The following is a 19,715-nucleotide window of genomic DNA, read 5'->3' as shown; positions in this document are numbered from 1 at the left end:
TCTGGATGAGGTTTGTTTCTTTGCCAAAAAAACGAGAAAGCTTCAGTCAGTTCCATTAATCAGTCACCACTCCCAAAGTTCTTTTCTGAACATAGTTCTTAAAGCTACTTTATTCCTTTGCTTCCTTGATCATCAATAACTCTCTCTCTCTCTCTCTCTCTCTCTTGTTTTAATAATGTCTATCTTGAGTCCATCTGAAATGATAAAGTAAATTCCTAGGGTAAATTCTTAGACCCTTAGTGTCACCTTTACCACAGGCCTGGCTCTTGGTTCGGCTAAGAAGTATTAATTGACCTTTGAAAAATGCTCTAAACAGCTATAGGGTTTTTTTTTTTTTATGTTTATTTATTTTTTGAGAGAGAGACAGAGAGAGACAGAGCATGAGTGGGGAAGGGGCAGAGAGGGAGGGAGACAAAGAATCTGAAGCAGGCTCCAGGCTCAGAGCTGTCAGCACAGAGCCTAACGCGGGTCTCAAACCACAAAGCGGAAGATTATGACCTGAGCCGAAGTCAGTTGCTTAACCGACTGAGCCATCCAGGCGCCCCATAGACAACTATAGTTTTATCTCTTCTTGCTTTGGGTAGAGAGGTAATTGACTTTAAAGATCCCTATTTCTGGGTCTGTGGGAATCTGACCAGTGTTTGCCAGCCCTCTGTTGTAGTGTATTACTAAAAAGCAAGCAGAAAGGAGTGGCCACTATATACTAACAATGTGGTTTCATTCAACTACTTCATGTAGACTTAGGGACTTAGGCAGTTGGTCTCTCCTTCCAATAATCGCAGGTGACAATCTTGCCGAATGTTTTTGCCTCAGCATAACAAGGATGCTGTCTCTTTAGTAAAAAATATCAATTATCTCCCAACTGCTGAGCCAATGCCACATATTTTTCATTTTTATAACAGTAATACCATACTTTTGGCCAATTTCTGTATTCATTAGGGTGAGGTTAGGTTGCTCTAACAAAAAGATCCATTAGTCGTCCCACGCCTTAGAGAAGACAGAAGTTAATTCTTTGTCAGGTGACAGTCCAGAGTGAGTGTTCCAGGCAGTGGGGGGCTCTGATCTACCTGACATTTAAGGATCCAAGTTTCTTCCATCTTGTGGCTCCTCCATCACCTAGGCCTTGATGTTGTCTGCATGGTCAAAGTTAAGTCATGACCTATTTTGGATCCCAGTGTCAGGAAGAAGGGAAAGAATAAGAAGGAAGCACACCCTGTTCTTAAGGTAGAGGCTGTGGCATACAGCACTTCTGCTCCCATTTTTTTTTTTTTGGAAGAAGTTTAGCCACTTGGCCATTATATCAAGGACGGCTGGGAGATGTGGCAAGGATAAAGGAAAGAACAGATATCAGTGTGCAACTGAAGTCATATTATCCCCAAAATTTCCATCTGAAGCCCTCAAGTTACTTTTTAGCTCTAGGAATAGAATGAGACTACAGATATTGGTCATACACTCAAAGCTACATGGAAGATCAGAAAATCAAAAGGAAATTCTCCTCTCATGTATATTATTAGCTGAAAAGCTGAACAATGTCACAAGTATCTTGCTGAAACACTGGGCCATTTTAAATAATTTTAAATAATATCTGCAAGCCAAACATAATAAAAGGAAATTAATTAATTAGTTATTAGTAATTGAAGATATCTAAAATTTCATAGATTGGCTTTTAGAAAGATGTATTCTAAGAAAGAAAGAAAGAAAGAAAGAAAGAAAGAAAGAAAGAAAGAAAGAGGAAGAAGTAAAGGAAGGAAGAAAGAAAGAAAGGAAAAAAAAAGAACGAGGAAGGGAGGGAGGAAGGGAAAGGAGAGAGAAAGGAAGAGCCTACAATAGCGCCTGGCATAAAGTAGGTCCTTAATGTCAGTTTCCGTCATATTTATTCCTCTCCAGGGGCTGTCTTGGCTCGCCTAAAAGAAGGTGATGTGATGCAGAGGGGGCTGTTGCCTCCCAGAGAACCCAAAGACTCGGAGGTCAAGGCAGCACTAAAATCTCATTCAGGGTTGCCCACTGGGGAGTGGTACCCTGGACACCATGAGGTGGTGGCGGCCAATATAACCCCCAAAGAGCTGCTTCTCACTCATGGAGGCCTCTCCTGGCTGGCAAGCCTCTCCTCTCTCCTGTCCTCCCCCTGTCTGCTCCAGTTCCATCTTCTTAAGCCACTGTCTCTGTCTTGTTATGAAAGAGCTTCAGCAGCTGGGGCCAGAGGCTGGGGAACATGCCCCGTCCCCCAGGGGGAGCTCACCTATTGCACTGTGTGCGCCACAGCCTGACTGGTAGGGATGGTGGTGATCTCCCAACGGCCACTTGGAAGGTTCTTGTTTGTTCTTTTTTTTAATTTATTTCTAGGAGAGATAGAGAGAGACAGCGTGAGCAGGGGAGGGTCAGAGAGAGAGGGAGGAGGGAGATACAGACTCTGAAACAGGCTCCAGGCTCTGAGCTGGCAGTCAGCACAGAGCCCGACGCGGGGCTCGAACCCACGAACCGCGAGATCATGACCTAAGCGAAAGTCGGACGCTTTACCGACTAAGCCACCCAGGTGCCCCGGTTCTTGTTTGTTCTGTCAGAAGGTTGAGGGACGTGATGCAATAGATTTTTCCAAGTTCAAATGGGCCAATTAAATAGATATCTCTATTTCTGGACGTTTGAGTAAATTTCTGTCTGGTTGCATAATGAATTCATTTATGTTAAATCCAAAGCCCTGTACTAAACTATGTCCACTGTCAGGGGTGGGGGGCAGCCACAAGGAGAGGAGGGAGAAGGACAGGGCAGGAAAGAAATTGCCATCAGAGAAACTACCTGTAAAAGAACAGGATCATTATTTTGAGCTCTGTAAAACACAAAACATACCCTCCAACCCCCCATGAATCAACACCAGTTGTTTATAAAGCCGTGTGCTAGGGGTGAGAGGGAAAGCAGGAGGAAGGCCTTTGCTTTACAGCCCTTCAGGCAGACAAGAACCAAACAGCGAAGGAAAACTTGTCCTAAAATAAATGGTTATTAGTGAAGTGAAACAGCATTGCCAGTATGTCAGCGCGTCAGCATGAGGAGACCGTGAATGAAAGGAGTCTGGGAAAGAAATGCGTTTGTTTAATGATTCATCTATTCATTCAGTCATTCACTCCACAAACACTTGTTAAGCACCAACCATGTGCCATCCACTGTGACAGGGACTAGAGACACAAAAGCAAATAGGATGCAGATGCCGACCCCCTCCCCCCTCAACCCCGAGCTAGAAGCAGGAGACAGGCTGCTTGGCAGACTATGTCATTAGAGCTCTCACGGACAGCGGTACAAGGTTCAGGCGATTCCAGTGACGTGGGGAGTCTGCGGGCAGAGCCCAGAAGAGGCTTTTGAGAAGGTCTAGCAAGGGTGAAAGTAGCAGTGTATAGGAAGCAGGTGCAGGGTGAGGTGCTGCGGTAGCCGCTAGGAGCTTACGAACCCAAAGCACCGGTTTCTCTGGCGTGCCATTAAAACCTGGAGAGTGACAACATGATAGGAAAGGTGTACATTCTGGGGGCAACTGTGATGATGATTAAACCGCCTGAGCGAGTTGAACAGCTACTAAGCAGCCCCCTGCCTTCAGCACAGCTGGTTATGAGACGAATGACACCTCATGAGCACAGAATCCACCCCGATGAAGCAGAGAGCAAGCCATCCGGCCACACCACGTTTTAGGAAGCGTTGCCCTGCTCTGGAGCAGACAGAAAGGGGCTGGGAGATTCCTCATGGATGAACCTAAGTTGGATGGACAAAACACTGTCTTAGTTAAAAACTTACTGGTTGCAAATAATAGATGCTCAAGCTAGCATAGGTGAAAAGGATCAATTTAACATAAAGATAGAGGGTGGTCTCTTCATATGGGAGGGCAGGAAGGCGTCCAGTTCCCAGGAAAGAACAGAACCATGGGAGTGGTAACTGCTCACCAGGAACCACGTGGTGCACTCTCCCTCTTTTCCTCTGGGTATCTGATTTCTCTGTCTTTCTGTCTCTCCTGTTCTCTGTCTCAGCATAAAGGAATATGGCCACCCACCGTGTCCTTGTTTCTATTTTACGGCCCCCAGTTCATGGAAACCTTAGCTCTCTCTTTGGACACAGTTCCAGATGCCTGGGGGAGAGCTCGGACTCAGCTAAGGGCAGGAGAGCAGGGTCCGTGCTGAACACATGGCTGCTGAGACAAGGGGCAGTTACAAGGTTCGTGTGAGTTGGGCAGACATCCCAGAGGTCAGCCATTGCTCCTCATTCCTCTGGACCCTGACCCCTGAAGATAATAGTCATTGCTTTACCTGGTTATTGACTAGAATTGATGAGTTAATATATGTGAAGCAACTACCATATAGTAGATCCTGTAATGGAGGCAATTACAATTGGAGGCAATTATAATTATATTAGTCAATAAAGATAGAATGTGATCGGGGCAACTGGATGGCTCAGTTGGCTAAGCATCTGACTTAAGCTCAGGTCATGATCTCACAGTTCATGGGTTCAAGCCCCCCATCAGGCTCTGTGCTGACAGCTCGGAACCTAGAGCCTGCTTCCGATTCTGTGTCCCCCTCTCTCTCTGCTCCTCCTCTGCTTGCACTCCCTCTCTGTCTTTCAAAAATAAGTAAGCATCAAAATTTTTTTAAGATAGAATGTGATCTATTTTTAGGAAAGCCCAACGTAGGAGACTAGCATGAAGCCTTCTTTCCTTCACCAGAGCCGTTCACATTAACATAAAGCTACAGAGCAAGGCCTCTCTTCCTTGCCTCCCTCCTATCACCCTCTTATTTCTCATCTCTTAGTTACAACTTGAAGTTCTCCCCCTCCCCCACAAGCTTTCTTTGCCATTACAAATGATTCATTTACATTTTGGGCCCTTGCCACTCCACAGGTACTCATCTGTAATGACCATATTTAAGAGTGTTAAGTTTATACAGTGATTATATGTCTTTCCTCTTTTATTAAACTTTAAACCTGTGGCCTGCGAGACCACATCTTAACACTCCAGACATTGTCATGCATCTATTGTTCACTTGATGATATTTGTTGACTTATGTTTTCATAGCAAGGGCAATATCCATTAATAGACTCGTTAGAGGAATCTCAAGAACTCATTCATTTTGGGCCACTGACTTTAGCCAAGATAAGGCTGAAGCTTCCTAAATAAATGGTCATGTGTCTTATTTCCACACTCATGTAAGCCTATGGTCATACAGCCTGGGATTTGGAAGGGATTTGGTAGGGCTTCTAGATCAGGTACCTCCCCAAGGCAGAATTCCTCTCTTTAGGAACTCTAAGACATGGGCATCTGGTCTCTACTTGAACAGGGAGCTTGTTACCTTCCTAGGAAGCTCACTCCTGCTTTATTCTTTTACAACCTAGAAAGTTCTTTGTATGAAGAATCTCACATCTGCCTTTGTGTCAGTTCATTAAGTGTTCCTCCTTCTGTAGAACCAGTACTAATACCTCTTCCCCGTGGCAGTTCTCCTTGCATTTGGAATGAGGGCCCAGTTCACTGTATCATGACCCCTCTAAGCCTCTTCAATCCAAGTATCCTTAAATCCTACTCCATGAGAAATAGTTTACAGACCCTTTGTCTCCCCTTTCACACCTTCATATGTTGTGTTTCCCTTTGTGAATCTTTCTTAGGGTTCAAAATCCAGCTCTGCATGTAACACTTCAGTGTGGTCTGATTGTTGAGGGGAGTAGGATTAGGGCCTTTGTTCTACATCTAGCTGTTGTGATGTTATTAATGCTGTGTAGATTTAAGCTAGTGTTTTCCTTTCTTATTCACCACCACCTTTTTCTCCTCCTCCTCCTCCTTCTTCTTCTTGTAGAACTATCACAATTTTAGCTCATATTCATTTTAAATATTCATATATTTTTTTCAAAGTATGGAAATTACTGCATCACCTGGCTGGCTCAATCAGTAGAGCATGTAATTCTTGGTCTCGGGGTTGTGAGTTTGAACCCCATATTGGGTGCAGAGATTACTTAAATTTACCATACATTATTCTGGAAAATTCAGGGAGAAAAAAGCAAAACATGGAAAGATAAATAAGAGAAGAAGAACCATATTGTAATCCTTCCTCTTAAAGATAACCATCACTTACATTTTGGAATGTACTCTTCCAGACATCATTCTCTATGCATAAACATGCATGTGTGTACATGTACATGCATGAGCATGCATGCTCCCCACCCCCACACACTTTGACAAACACGGAGTTAAACCTCTGTGGTCAATTAAAGATGGCTGTGAATTCTTTGCTGTTCCTCTCATTGATAGGTGAGGTCTATTTCCTCTCCTCTGTGTCTGGGCTGGGCGTTTTTTTTGTTTTTTGTTTTTTTGTTTTTTAATTTTTTTATTTGGGGAGAGAGAGAAAGCACGGGGGGGGGGGTGCAGAGAGAGAGAATCCCAAGCAGGCTCCATTTGACATGGGGCTCAAACCCACAAACAGTGATATCATGACCTGAGCTGAAAACAAGAGTTGGACACTTGACTGACTGAGCCACCCAGGTGCCCCTGGTTTTAACCCATAGAACATAAGTACACTAATGCTGGGTAACTGCTAAGCTGGGCCTTAGGAGATCTCAGCTTCTGTCTTCATCTCTTGGAAGACTTCTTGGAGCCCAACCACCATGTGAGGAAGCCTAACCAGTCACATGGAGAGGCCTACATGGAAAACTGAAGGCTCTGAGCGAAAGCACCACAGAGGTCCGGATGGCAACCAGTATCTGCTGTCAACTATGTGAGTGAGGTCCTTTAGGACCTTCCAATTATCCCAGAGCCCCAGTCAGTACTAAGCAATGCAGAACAATCCACCAAATAAGTAGTAATAAATCGTCATTTTAAACCACTACATTTTTGGGGTAGTTTTTTTTTTTTTAAATGTCAATAGATAACTAAAACAATTACATATTATGATAGCAAATGTCGTTTTCCATGTGCTAGGCACAGTTATAAATCCTTTATACATATTTACTAACGTAATCCTCACAATAACCCTATGAGGCAAGTACTATAATTATATAGCACTGTTCCCATTTTACAGATGAGGAAACTGAGACACAGGGAAATAAGAAGCTTGCTCAGGGCCACACAGTGAGTAAACGATAAGGCTGAGATTTGAACCCATGCAGTCCATTAGGTTCCAAAGTCTGTGCCTAGTCCTCCATACCCACTGCCTCTCTGCTGCTTTCTCTCATTTTAGATATTATGAACTTTCAATGTCAATAAATATCAATCTACAAAATCATATTTAATGTAATCTGTTGAAATCTCAGTTCAATCATCTAAAGTATTAGCAATCTCTTGCAGTTGTGGGATTCTCTTTATTGGATATATATGCTACTGAAGTCTTCAAGTTGATAAAATTTGTTGACTAAATCAGAGTTCAAGAGTGAGCCCTCTTGCACTTGTTGGGATGAGCAGTGGGTGTTATATGGAAACGAACTTGACAATAAACTATTTAAAAAATATATAGATATAGCTAAAAAAAAAAAAAAAAAAGAGTGAGCCCTCTTGAACCCAGATGAGATGTCCTTCCAGAATAACATCATTTGACAATACTTTGTATAGATTATTCAACAAGGTTTTATTTTCTCAGGCACTGGTTCCCAAGCACAAGCTGGGAGATGTGCCACATAAAATCATGTGGGTATTTGTTAAAATACAGATTCTCAGGCTTTGCCCCAGACTCTCTAATAAGAGACTCTCTGAAAATGGAGCCCAGGAATCTGCCTTTAGTAGTCCTTCACACAGGATTCTGATGACAACTAGATTTGGGAACCATTGATCTCCCTTTCTCCTTTTCATCCATATCAATAGCTCCATCAAATCCCATACCGAATTCCATGTACACTAGGCCTGTGTGACTACTCTAATAATCATTTTGAGAGATGTCCCAGCTCTGTTCTTAACCAGCTATATGATTTCATCTCTGGACTTTCTTCACCTGTAAAATGAGGAGGTTGGATTAATTATTTAGTGGGTGTCATGGTGTGCCCACACATTCTTTCTTTAAGACTGAATCACTCATTCCTTCAGCTCTTGGGAGTGCTGGCCACTGACAGTTCACAAGGTGGTCCAAGGTCACACTTCATCCAGGAGCATAGCCTGTATCCATGACTGGTTGATGAGATAGTAGGAAGATCCAGCCTCCTAGCTCAGGGTGAGCCAACTCTAAAGAGCCAGTCTATGGGGAGGACCTGAGACTTTGCACCTGCATTACAGTTTAGTCCATTCCTCTGCCTGTTTCTACTCCTTTCACTCACCCATTCTCCATCTCAGTCTGTTTCCTAAGGAGCTAATTACCACAGTGACCTTTTGCTCCTGATTTGGATTGAATTGATAGCACAGACTCTTTTCTCACACTTTTACAAACATCCTGAGCTCTCTGTTGAGCTTCAAGGACACTCTTCTCTATCTCTTCCTCCAATGCATTCTCCATTCCCTGATCAAACTTTTATTGCACTTCTACTGTGCGCCAGACCCTGAGTTCAGCCTGGACATTCAGAGGCCTGGCCGTGTCTCCAATAGTGAAAAGAGGGCAAGCACTTAGGTCCTGAATGGCTCTTCTGTCTCTTTGTCATTTGTTAACACTGTGCTGTTTCCCAGGCTGTGGGTCTAGCCCATCTTCTTGCTCTGAACATGACTCAGTGGGCCTTTTTATTGTCCTGGTCATGACTGGCAAGACCCACCTTTGTAGGGGCTTTAACCTTCCTGACACCATTCTTATGGGTTTGTGTCTCTTTTTGTATTCCTTCTTTGCTTTTGGGTTCCTCCTTCCAGCTCTTGGCAAGGGCCAACATAAATGTTTCATTCATTTAAGATACTAGTGTCTGTTTCATGGCTACTGGATTGGGATAGTGAAGAATCCGAGGGGAAGGATCTTAAGGTCTTCCAGAAGGGCTGGGGTAAAAGTAAGGAAGGAGAGTTTAAAGTGTCATCCAATAATCCATCTAGGACTTCCCTACTTCAAGCAAAATAAATCAGCCACATTTGCTGCTGCCACCCTTCTCTTTTATCACCTCCAGCCATTTATCCCCTCTCCTTTTCATGGATTTACAGCCTCCCTGCTTTCTGTTCTGAACACTCCCCCCTCCCTATGCTATCAATCATTTTCATTTTTCAGTCTCATGAGACTGAGTCATAATGCATCTTTTCCAGAGTTCATCACATTTTAAGCGTGCTCTTATACCACACTGCAACGTAAAAGGCTTTGTCCAGTGGACAGGGACAAAGCATCAACAGACATTAAGAAAAGAGAGGGCTCTTTTTAGCACTGGCAATCACATCATGTCCAAGGGCTGTTCACTGAACATATGTAACTATCTAGAATGAGAGTAGAAGGAATGCAAACCCACCGTCTTCATTGTATAGATGAAGAAACCAATGAGCAGTGAGGTCAAGCAGATTTCCAAACATCCCACAATAGTAATTACCAGAGCAGGAAAAGTCCATGGATGGTACATTTGGGGAAGGACTTTGCCGGTGGGAGGTACTCATTTATGGATACTACCTAAGAGTATTACTTTGATTGATTACATACAGAAGTGGACCTATTCTTCAGTCAGGCCTCTTCTATCTGCTGCTTCTCCATGGTGGAGCAAAGCCCTAGATACCCTTTTTGATTGGGTCAGGAGCAAAAGAACCCAGGTTCTAGCCCACCCGGTTCTAGCCTGTACAAGCTGTCTGACCTTAACAACATCATTTAACCACCATATCCTTAGTTTCCCAGCCTGGCCTTGCCTTGGGTATCAGGCAAGACAAAGCACAGAAAATCCCTCTGAAGAATGGAGAGAGCACTTTGCAGCACGAAGAGCTGTTTTCCATTCTGCCTGTGCTCTGGAATCCTTCATGGAACTTGAAATGGGGGGTGGGGGGTACTGGTGCTGGGACCCAGGGTCTGAGAACTCTTTAAAAAGCTCCATAAGTGATTCTGATGCACAGCCAAGTTTCGAAATCACTGACAAAGTATAAAAGACAAATAGGACAGGAGAAATAAATGACACTATAAGCCAAAAAGAAGTCTTAGATTATCTGATTAAGGTGGTTAACAGATAACCCAAAGAACAATGAAATTGTCTGCCTTTTTCAGAGCACCCAGAACCCAAATCTCAGATTCCTTTCCTCCTCCTAGAAAAGATGTCTGTTACTTCAGTGACACTCCTTTTACCTCAGAGTACACACACACACACACACACACACACACACACACACCATGAATCATCTCAACCCATCTCCATGCTGAAGTCAGATTCCAAGTAATGTCTTCTGTCCTTTGACCTCTGAGTAACCACGCTGGCCGTGCTCTGTCTAGGAAAACCATCTGATTAAGCCCTGAAGAGAGTAATCCAAATCTCCACAGGGCGATCTATAAACCAGACTGCTAATGTGTTCCCTGGGGAATATTCTGTCAGAGTCCTAGTTCCTCTTTGAATGTAATTGAATGGCTCTGAGCAAACCGTTCAGTCCCTAGGTCTCCCAGATGATTGTTATCACCTGATTGTCACCCTCAAAAAGCATTTCCTTCCCTGGAGCAGTTCTCTGTGGAATACCAGTTGAGTGTGGTCAGAAACCTGCTGCAGCGGCTATAACCAGAAGAAGAGTGAATTTGGGGGAACATTTGATTCAGTCCCTGAGACACCACTGTAGACAGTTGTTACTTTTGTCTGCCCAGCACACCTCACCCCTCTTCTGGGTGGGAAAGCCTTTCTTCTTCCTCGTGGTTCTGGGTGGCTGATCAAAGTACCCTGGCTTATTTCTCTGGGGCCGCAGGAGTGGACCTGTGGCCTGACTTAACCATAATAACATCCTACTCACCTGTCCACAGCAATTGGTCTGGGAATTATCCAAGGACCTATCAAAAAATAATAAAAAATAATCAGGGATTAAAAAACTAAAGCTGGTGGGGAAACTATCTTTTCTTTTTGGCCAAGTTGCTGTATAACTGTGACACCAGAGCTGTCACATGAAAAGGCGGGTAGGACAAGGCCACCCTCCAGAGATGAGGCTGTGATAGGTAGGAAGAAATGAGAGAGTATGTTTTGAATGGGGTCAAGTTTTGTCTGACTGTCTTGGCATCATCTGGCAACTATTCTTTTGATTCTTTGAGTTGCTCCAAGATTTTTGCCCAAAGCCTCCTTTTTTTTTTTTTTTTTAACTTAAGCCAGTTTGTTTTAGAATTTCTGTCTCTTGCAACCCAGAGTCTTGATGGACAGAAGCACTTTGACAGCATTCCTCTCTACCATCTACTTTTCTGAAAATGTGTCTGTGAATCTCAGAACTGAGCATGTTTCTGTCTTTCCTATCAGAGTGTGGGATTGCTCTATGATCACCTTGACTTTGCTGGGAACTGTGTTTCCCAGCACCCCCTTACCTGAATGACTCTGATTAGGGTGGCTGGAAGTGAAGTGGCATGAGATGGCGAGGGCAGCAGTGAAGCAGCTGCCATCTTGTTCTGAAGGCCTATGTTGGCTGGAGCTGGTGAGGGGCACTGAGATGCAGCCAGGCTCCTGTGTATCCCCACTCTTCCCTGCCCCTCAGGGACTGCCAGCCCTGCTGACCAACACTGACCCCATGCCCACTCTTAGACACTTTGCTGCAAACTCACAGAAGCAATAGCTAGAAAGAGCCAATCAACATCCTTCCAAAGATTCTGCATGAGCCCTGGATGGCCCCATTCCACAGCTCGACCTGCCTTGCTTTCTGTAAGCTCCACTTGGTTCAGCCACACTGAGGCTGGTTAGTGACTTCTGTGATCTTTCAGATTTTTACTCCCCCAGTTCTCCGTCCCCCCATTGTGAAAGAGCTTATTTATGATAATAAATTCCATATTCCGTACTAGTCATAGTAGTTCTGCTTCCAGAGTTCAATTCTGACTCATCCAAGTGGTATCACAGAAGCTTCCTGATTCCTTTCTTTGCTTCATATCCACACTCAGTCCATCCATCTTTGTAATTTTCCTCCTCTCTAGTTCACTACATCTCCTTCATCTTCTCACGTCTCGTCCATGCTTTCATGGGAAGACCTGACCCTGTTCTTGCTCACCTTACCATTTTGCTATTTGCTGTCTCAGGCCAACTTTCCCCCAACCTCTGACTCACTTTCACACTATTTCCTGCTCTCCCTTCCAATCACAAGACTGCAGACAGTCCGGAGGTCTAACACAACACTGACATCCAGTGAAGGTAAAGGCCAGGATGTCCTGCCCAGAGCCTCCCACTCCTGATTTCCATTTAGGAAATGTCATTAGAGAAGGAAAAAGAGAATTTAATGCGTACTATGGGTACTGTGTGTTGTCTACAGTAGATGCCAGATAAATATTTTAAAAATGAATTAATATAGTAAAAACTATTTGAGTTGAAAATTACCAGGCAATACTTTAAAAATCAACATGGCATACCAGTGGTCCCTTGAACAATGCATGCATGGGTTTGAAATTTCCACTGGGATGGGTTCAAGGTCTCTTCCAGCTTTGTGATAATAGCTCAAAGTCCAGAGCCACTAATCCCTGCCCAGCCATTGCTCAACATGCAACCTCTGTTGAGTCAGCCGGCCTCTCTGGGCTTTGGCAAGTCTGTCTGGATCCATGAAGTCAACAGAGAAAAATCTTAGAACCATGTTAGTTAGGCTTAGAAGCAACCTTAGGGGTTACCCATAATTTCGGAAGCTGCTTCTTGCTTATTTCCATCCAATCCCTCTGGCTTTGTCAACTCCTCCAGCTGGAGCCATGTGGCCATGGGACACTGTGCCACTACTGTAGGAAGAAGCTGGGGGTGGTAGATTGTGCCTCTGTTGGGACTCTGTCCAAGAGCAAGAACAAGTATGTCTAACAGCAGAATTTTCTTCATATAGAATTAAGCATCCTTTTTAAAATTTAGCCAACTATGCCTAGTCCCAGTGAAGGATGCTAGTCTATTTGAAAACCAGTATTCTTTGCATATTCTTTCTAGGATGGGCCAGGAATTAAAAGATAAGATGAATTTCAATTTTTTTATGGCTCATATCACTTCGATGCTATATATCATGGATTCCTACCCTACGCTGTGGATTCCTCAAGCAAAGCTACCACATATCACACATAGTTGCTACTCCATGCTTGCTAAGTTAATGACTCAGAATCTGGATATGCAATCCTTAGAGTACCTAATATTGTAAGTAAGGGTAGCACACCTTATTTGAAAAAGATGTCCAACTGTACTATAATGTAACAGTGAGTGATTACATAATGCCTTTTACCACCAGAGAGAGATAAATAAATGGAATTTACAACACAGTGTAAAATATGAAGGCAAGCATTGGTCACCTCTGTGTCTTCTGCTTTTCATACTGTAGTGATGTGACTCCTATAAGAAAGTACACATTTCAGAACTGCTGTAGACATACACTGGGTTATCTGCTCAGTTGTCATCTTCCCTGGGTACATTTCAACCTGCCCCAACCCCCTTTGAACACATCTGCTCACCACTCCCCTCAGGGGGCCATGCAGCCATGTTTATGCTGTGACCTGCTTAGCTTCTGTCTTCTAAGAATTTGGAATTTGAAATATAGAGACACAAAGAAAGGAGGCTGGGGGTGCCTGGGTGGCTCAGTCGGTTAAGCTTCTGATTTCGGCTCAGGTCATGATCTCTCGGTTTGTGGGTTTGAACCCTGCATCGGGTTTTGTGCTGGCAGCTCAGAGCCTGGAGCCTGTTTCAGATTCTGGGTCTCCCTCTCTCTCTGCCCCTCCCGCACTGCTGTTGTGTCTCTCTCTATCTCAAAATAAATAAACTATAAAAAAAAAAAAAAAAGAAAGGAGGCTGTCTGGAGAGGCAGACCCATTAGCAGCAGCCTCCTGGAGGGGAGGTTCACACACACATGCACACACGCACACGCACGCGCACACACACAAACACACACACACTCACAGAATGAGAAGTGGAATCAGAAAACTTGGTAATTCTCAGAATTCAATATATAGAATCTGGAAGTGACTTAATCTTTTCTCCCTGTTACTTTCTACACCTCCATGGTATTTTATTGTATTTTGTTACAATAAAAGCTTATCTTTTATTTCATATTTCAAACACTTCTAGAAGCGCATGGAGGGCAAGAATGTACCTACCTTTCTACTTTGCCTAGGGCTAACCAATCCCTGACTCTACTCGGGCACTCAGTGAACATCCATGTAGTTGAAGTAATTTGACTGACCGTATTGACAAAAACAGTGAATTTGCACATTTCTGAGGAAAACAATATTAAGACTATACTCATGTTTAATCACCTATATGCTTTAACAATGACACCACAAGGAAATTTCTGTGAGACGTTTTAGTGCCCTTGTCTGCCCTCGGGCTTCCCCACTGCCTGTGACCCCAGGGACCCCACAGTGGATACACAGTTGGGAAAGTGTGCAGAGAGCAATCGGGGCCTGCTCTTCGTAGATATGCCCTGAGCAGACTCTTTCCAGGCCCAGGCTGACCTTCTGAACCTTTGAACCAGCTCTTTGGGCACAGAGAGTCCAGAGGCTCTAGAAAGAGTTGAGAATGAGCTGGTGGCATGGAGCCTGGACAGAAGGTGGTGGGCTTGGAGGATGACAGCTCGCCCCTGAGGAAACAGTTGGTAGAGACCTGCGGTGGTTGCTTACAGGTGAGTAGCCTCCTGTCTGAAGAGTTCGTTAGTTCACTGCACTGGCCGCCTAAGGTCACTCCTGAAGGACTGGGGGATGGTCTTGGAGAGGTGGGGAAGGGTGCAGGGTCAAGGCCGGCAGTCCCAGGGGTCAAAGCATTCAGGGTGTGGAAACCCACCCCCCTGCACTCCACATCAGGGGTCCCTCAGCCACTGCCTTCGTTCCTGCCCTCTGGGAGGCCTTGCCCTGGTAAACAGCCGTGGAATGTTGACACACGTGTGAATGTGGTTGCCGCTGAAGATCTTGAACATTCAAATGCCTTCCCTGCTGGATAATCTCTGAAAGAAATTGGACAAAGGAGAGGGGAATGGACCCAGGGAGCTCAAGAAATGTTTTTGTAAACCCAGATGGATCTCTTCCAGGTCCCTGCCCCGAGACTGTAAGATAATAAATGTTTGTTATTTGGAAAAAAAAAAAAGAAAGAAAAAAAAAATGTTTTCGTAAACCTGTATCCACCACACTAAATATGTATGCAATGTAGGTGGGTCTTGCCCTTCGGGGGGTTTCCATTCATGTGTTAGGATTTCAGTGGTAAGGAAACATATTTTTAAGTTCTTTTTCCATGTCTGTTATATATCTTGGAAAGTAAGCAGCTGGGGAGATTTTTTTTCCTACTGCGTCCTATTTTAAAAAATTTTAAACAAACTTTTTGATTTTTTTAAAGTCATTATATGTACCATTTAGGAAAACTACCTTATTAATATTTTGATAGACTTCTCAGACTTTTATTGATGCACCTATACATGAAAAGATATAGCTTTAAGAATATGAGATCATACCGTACTCTTTTATAACCTGACTTTTTTTACGCAAGAATCTATAGTCAACATATGTCAATGGCCATCCAAAGATGTACATCATCATCATTAATCTCAATAGTTACATAGTATTGTAGTTTATGGAGTTAGTGTAATTTGTTTGATCAATTCCTATTGACAAAACTTTATATTGTTTCCAATTTTTGTCTTACTAAATCACATTTGAGAAATGTTCTTTTATAATACCTTTGCTCTCTTGTCTCTATCATCTTAGGGGATCTTCTTAGAAGAAGTATAATTTTTACATGGATAGGAGAGACATTCTCCTTTCTAGAAGAGTTTTATTTTATGAGAGCTCAGATCACACTCTCATGGTTTGTGGGTTCGAGCTCCACATCGGGCTGTGTGCTGACAGCTCAAGAGCCTGGAGCCTGCTTCAGTTTCTGTCTCCCTCTCTTTCTGCCCTCCCCAGCTTGTGCTCTCAATCTCTCACGCTCTCAAAAAAAATTTTTTTTAAATAAAAACAATTAAAAAAAATTTTTTTTAATTGTTTTATTTATTTCTAGGAGAGAGAGAGAGAGAGAGACAGCGTGAGCAGCAAGATCATGACCTAAGCGAAAGTCAGACGCTTAACTGACTAAGCCACCCAGGCGCCCCTTAAATAAGAAAAACAATTTTAATTTTGTTTCTATTAAATATTAAATACATGGAAATGATATTTCTAATATGTGAAGGGCATAAAAAATAATAAAATATCTGTGAAATTATCATCTAGCTTAAGACCTAAAAGATCATACCACTCAAAGCCCCACCCTGCTCCTCAGAAGAATCTACCTTCCTGCATTGAGTATCAGCCCCTTGTTTTTCTTTAGTTTCATCACATATGCTTGCATCCTTTAACAATATGTGACTTAGTTTTGCATGCTTTTTCTTCATGTAAATGAAATTATACTTTGTGCACATATTCTTTTAGGACTTGCTTTTTAAAAATATTTATAAGTTAAGTGTATCATGCATGCAAAAAAGTACATGTATCGTAAAGATTTAGCTTGATGAATTTTCTCAGGATAAACACATCCCTAGATCAAGACACAACATTGTTAGGGCCACAGAAATGCACCTCAGCCCTGACCCAGTTACTACGTCCTTCCAAAGGAAACTTGGAACCCCATAACATTTATATAAATGGAATCAGAGTGACTAACTTCATACACTCAACTTCATGCATGTTGCTGTAATCATTTGTTGTTAGCAATGTATAGTGTTCTATTGTGAATCTATCGTAATTCATATATCTACCTATTGATGGATATTTGAGTTCATTCCAGCATTTGCTATTACAAATAAAGATGTTTCAAAATTCTCCTATGTGTCTACTTACGCCCAGATGCACAGTTTCCTTGAGGAGAAATAAGGAATGGAACTGTAGGATCATAGAATAAAATTATATTTAGCCTTACTAGGTAATATTAAATGTTGAGTTCACCATATCACTAAAAATAAAAATCCTTGCCAATCTAATAGGTGAAAACAATGAAATCTTATTGTTACATTCACATTTCTTTTCATTACATTTATTTCATTATAACATTTTAAAAAGCTGTTTGTTAGCCATTTGTAATTTTTATTTTGTGGATTCTCTGTATCCTCAACCCACCTTCCTGTTGGGTTGCTACTATTTTTCTTAATGATTTTCAAAGACTTTTACATATTAAGGATAGTACTCATTAATCTATTATGAATGTTGCAAATATATTCCCTGCAGTTTGTTCTTTTTATCTTTTAGTTTGGGTTACAGTGCTTTTTTTCTTTAGGAGTTTGAAATTTTTGTGCAATCAGAGCCACCATCCTTTGCAGATCCTGTCCTTTCTTCCATCAGAGCTATGCTTCAATATACTTTTCCATGTTGGATGGCCTGTTTGCAAAGGGAACTTGAGTTTTCACAGATACAGTGCATCTGGGTGGTTTTCCAAAGTTGCTGACCAGTGGTAGCAATAGTGGGGTCAAGGTATGATCCAGATGGGATTTCTGCTATGCAGATTTTAGAAGCAAAAGTGGTGATGAACTTTCCATTGTCTGGAGACTCATCTTCATCACCTAGAGAATGAAAAGTAAACTGAACTGTGCTAACGCCAATTCTTGTGCAAGGGATGTGCAAGTAATGGTTGTTTCTCTCTAGAACCCAGCAAATAGGCTAGGCTCATTACAGCAGGGAAATGTCACCCAAGTGAGAACACCTGAGGGACAAAACTGGGCTGCCTACAATGACTGAATCGACTCTCCAGCAATAGCCTGGCATGGGCTCCCCTCCCACAGGGGTTGTTGACTGCTCAGGCTTTTACAATCCTCAAGCTCTGTTCCAAGGAGCTTTTGTGGTTTAAATCAATGTGCTTCTGGGAATAAGTGCCCTTATTATTCCTAGTTTCCATTATTTGCCGTGCTCTTCTACCACTGTGACATAATATCCTTTGTGCGGCTGAACAATAACAGTCCTTTCAGGAATCTCTAAGAGCTTTCTAATTAAGACCCACAACCACATGACAGATGGAGAAACTGAAGCCCTGGGAAAGGGATGACAGAGCTTCACCTTGGTCACAAAGGGGCCAGGCCCAGGTTTGGCTCCTACTGGAGACTGCAGGGCCTGGGTGCTCACTGATGGTGGAGGAAGTGCACCGCTGCAGCAGTGACTGCAGTAATTATCAGGCTGCCCAAGTGCATGGCCAGGACCGTTGAGCCCTTTTAGTACTGCTTAGGCTCCCCTGGGTAGTTGAACTATTGAGTTGAGAACTCAGAACTAGAAGTGCTTATTGGGCTGGGCAAGAGCTCTTGAGTTTACAATCTGTTCTCAGTGGCTGGGCTCCCAGGACCACAAACTATATACCATGGCTAGGTCATTTGAATTCTCAATAAATGTGACCAATGGCCTACTATTGGTCATAGTACTACTATAGTTCATAAGATGAACTTCCAATCCTCCCCCCTCAGATGTTCTCAGCCTAGACAGAAGAGGAGACAAATATGTAAGTGGGAGTTACAAGAAGTTGAGTGCTTTAAAAGAGAGTAGGTCAGAAGCTAGGGTGGTGCCCAGCTCTGCGGGGCTTTCAGGGAAAGCTTTTTGGAGAGGAGAACTTTCTACCTGGGTAAATCTTTAGAGGTGATCTGAGCTTGCTAGACAGAGCTATAGAGAAGAAAGCAGTGCATGCTAAAAGCCAAGTGTGCCCAAAAGCCTAATGTGTGATGTGCACTGGGGTTCAGGGGACAGTGAGAATGCCAACATGTCTAAAGTAGGACAAGGTTATCCTATTATTCTTCCTCTCTTCTATATTAATGTTTTTTTTTGTTTGTTTTTTGTTTTTTTTTTTTTTTTGAGAGAGAGAGAGATTAGCTAAGTGTGGAGGCTGAGCCTGATGTGGTGCTTGAACTCATGACCCGTGAGATCATTAGCTGAGCAGAAATCGAGTCCATGCTTAACTGACTGAGCCACCCATGCTCCCTTTTCTCTTCTATGTTTATTTTTGAGAGATAGAACACGAGCAGGGGAAGGGCAGAGAGAGAGGGAGAAACAGGCTCCAGGCTCTGAGCTGTTAGCACAGAGCCTGATGTATGGCTTGAACCCACGAACTGTGAGATCATGACCTGAGTTGAAGTTGGACGCTTAACTGACTAAGCCACCCAGGTGCCCTTCTCTTTTCTATTTTTATGACCCAAACTCTCTTTTTATTCTTAAAAAAAATTTTTTTAAATGTTTATTTATTTTTGAGAGAGAGACAGAGTGCAAGCATTGGAGGGGCAGAGAGAGGGAGACACATAGCACCTGAAGCAGGCTCCAGGCTCAGAGCTGTCAACACAGCCCGACACGGGGCTTGAACTCACAACTGAGATCATGACCTGAGCAGAAGTCAGATGCTTAACCAACTAGCCACCCAGGCGCCCCCATCTCTTTTTATTATTGATATCTTCCCTATGGATGTTAAAAAGACTAAACATGGTTTTTGTTTTCTGTTTTTTGGGGTTTTTGTCTTTGCATTATTGCTTTAACCCCTCACTCTTCAGGGTATTGTGGATGCCTCTGACCAGGGAAAGATCATGTACTGGGGAGTGCTCAAATGAAAAGCACAAAGATAAATGTTTTCCTGCATTATAAGGACACAAGGGTAGCTTAAGGAACTTTGGACAGGAAGTCAGTCTTTTATATAGCAAAACTATGGCCTTGGATGGCTCCTGAGGTTACCTGCTCCAGCTCCAGCCACCCAGTGGGAGGACCTGTGGTCCAAAATTTATGGAGTAGAAGCTGGCAAAAGCACAT

General features: G+C 43.1%; 1 protein-coding gene across 1 annotated transcript in view; it reads right to left on the bottom strand.

Moving 5' to 3' along the window:
* The window catches only part of LPGAT1 (lysophosphatidylglycerol acyltransferase 1), a 133,397-nt gene extending 131,064 nt beyond the window's left edge, over positions 1-2,333 (bottom strand). The window contains exon 1 of the mRNA XM_039230087.1: positions 2,240-2,333. The gene's annotated coding sequence lies outside the window, so the exon portion shown is untranslated. The remainder of the gene's footprint in view (positions 1-2,239) is intronic.
* Positions 2,334-19,715: the final 17,382 nt, after the last annotated feature.

Source organism: Hyaena hyaena, unplaced genomic scaffold (genome assembly GCF_003009895.1).
Source record: "Hyaena hyaena isolate Hyena2069 unplaced genomic scaffold, ASM300989v1 scaffold_43, whole genome shotgun sequence".
NCBI classification, from domain to species: domain Eukaryota; kingdom Metazoa; phylum Chordata; class Mammalia; order Carnivora; family Hyaenidae; genus Hyaena; species Hyaena hyaena.
The sequence above is the reverse complement of the archived record's forward strand: the minus strand, read 5'-3'. Positions and strand labels throughout refer to the sequence as shown.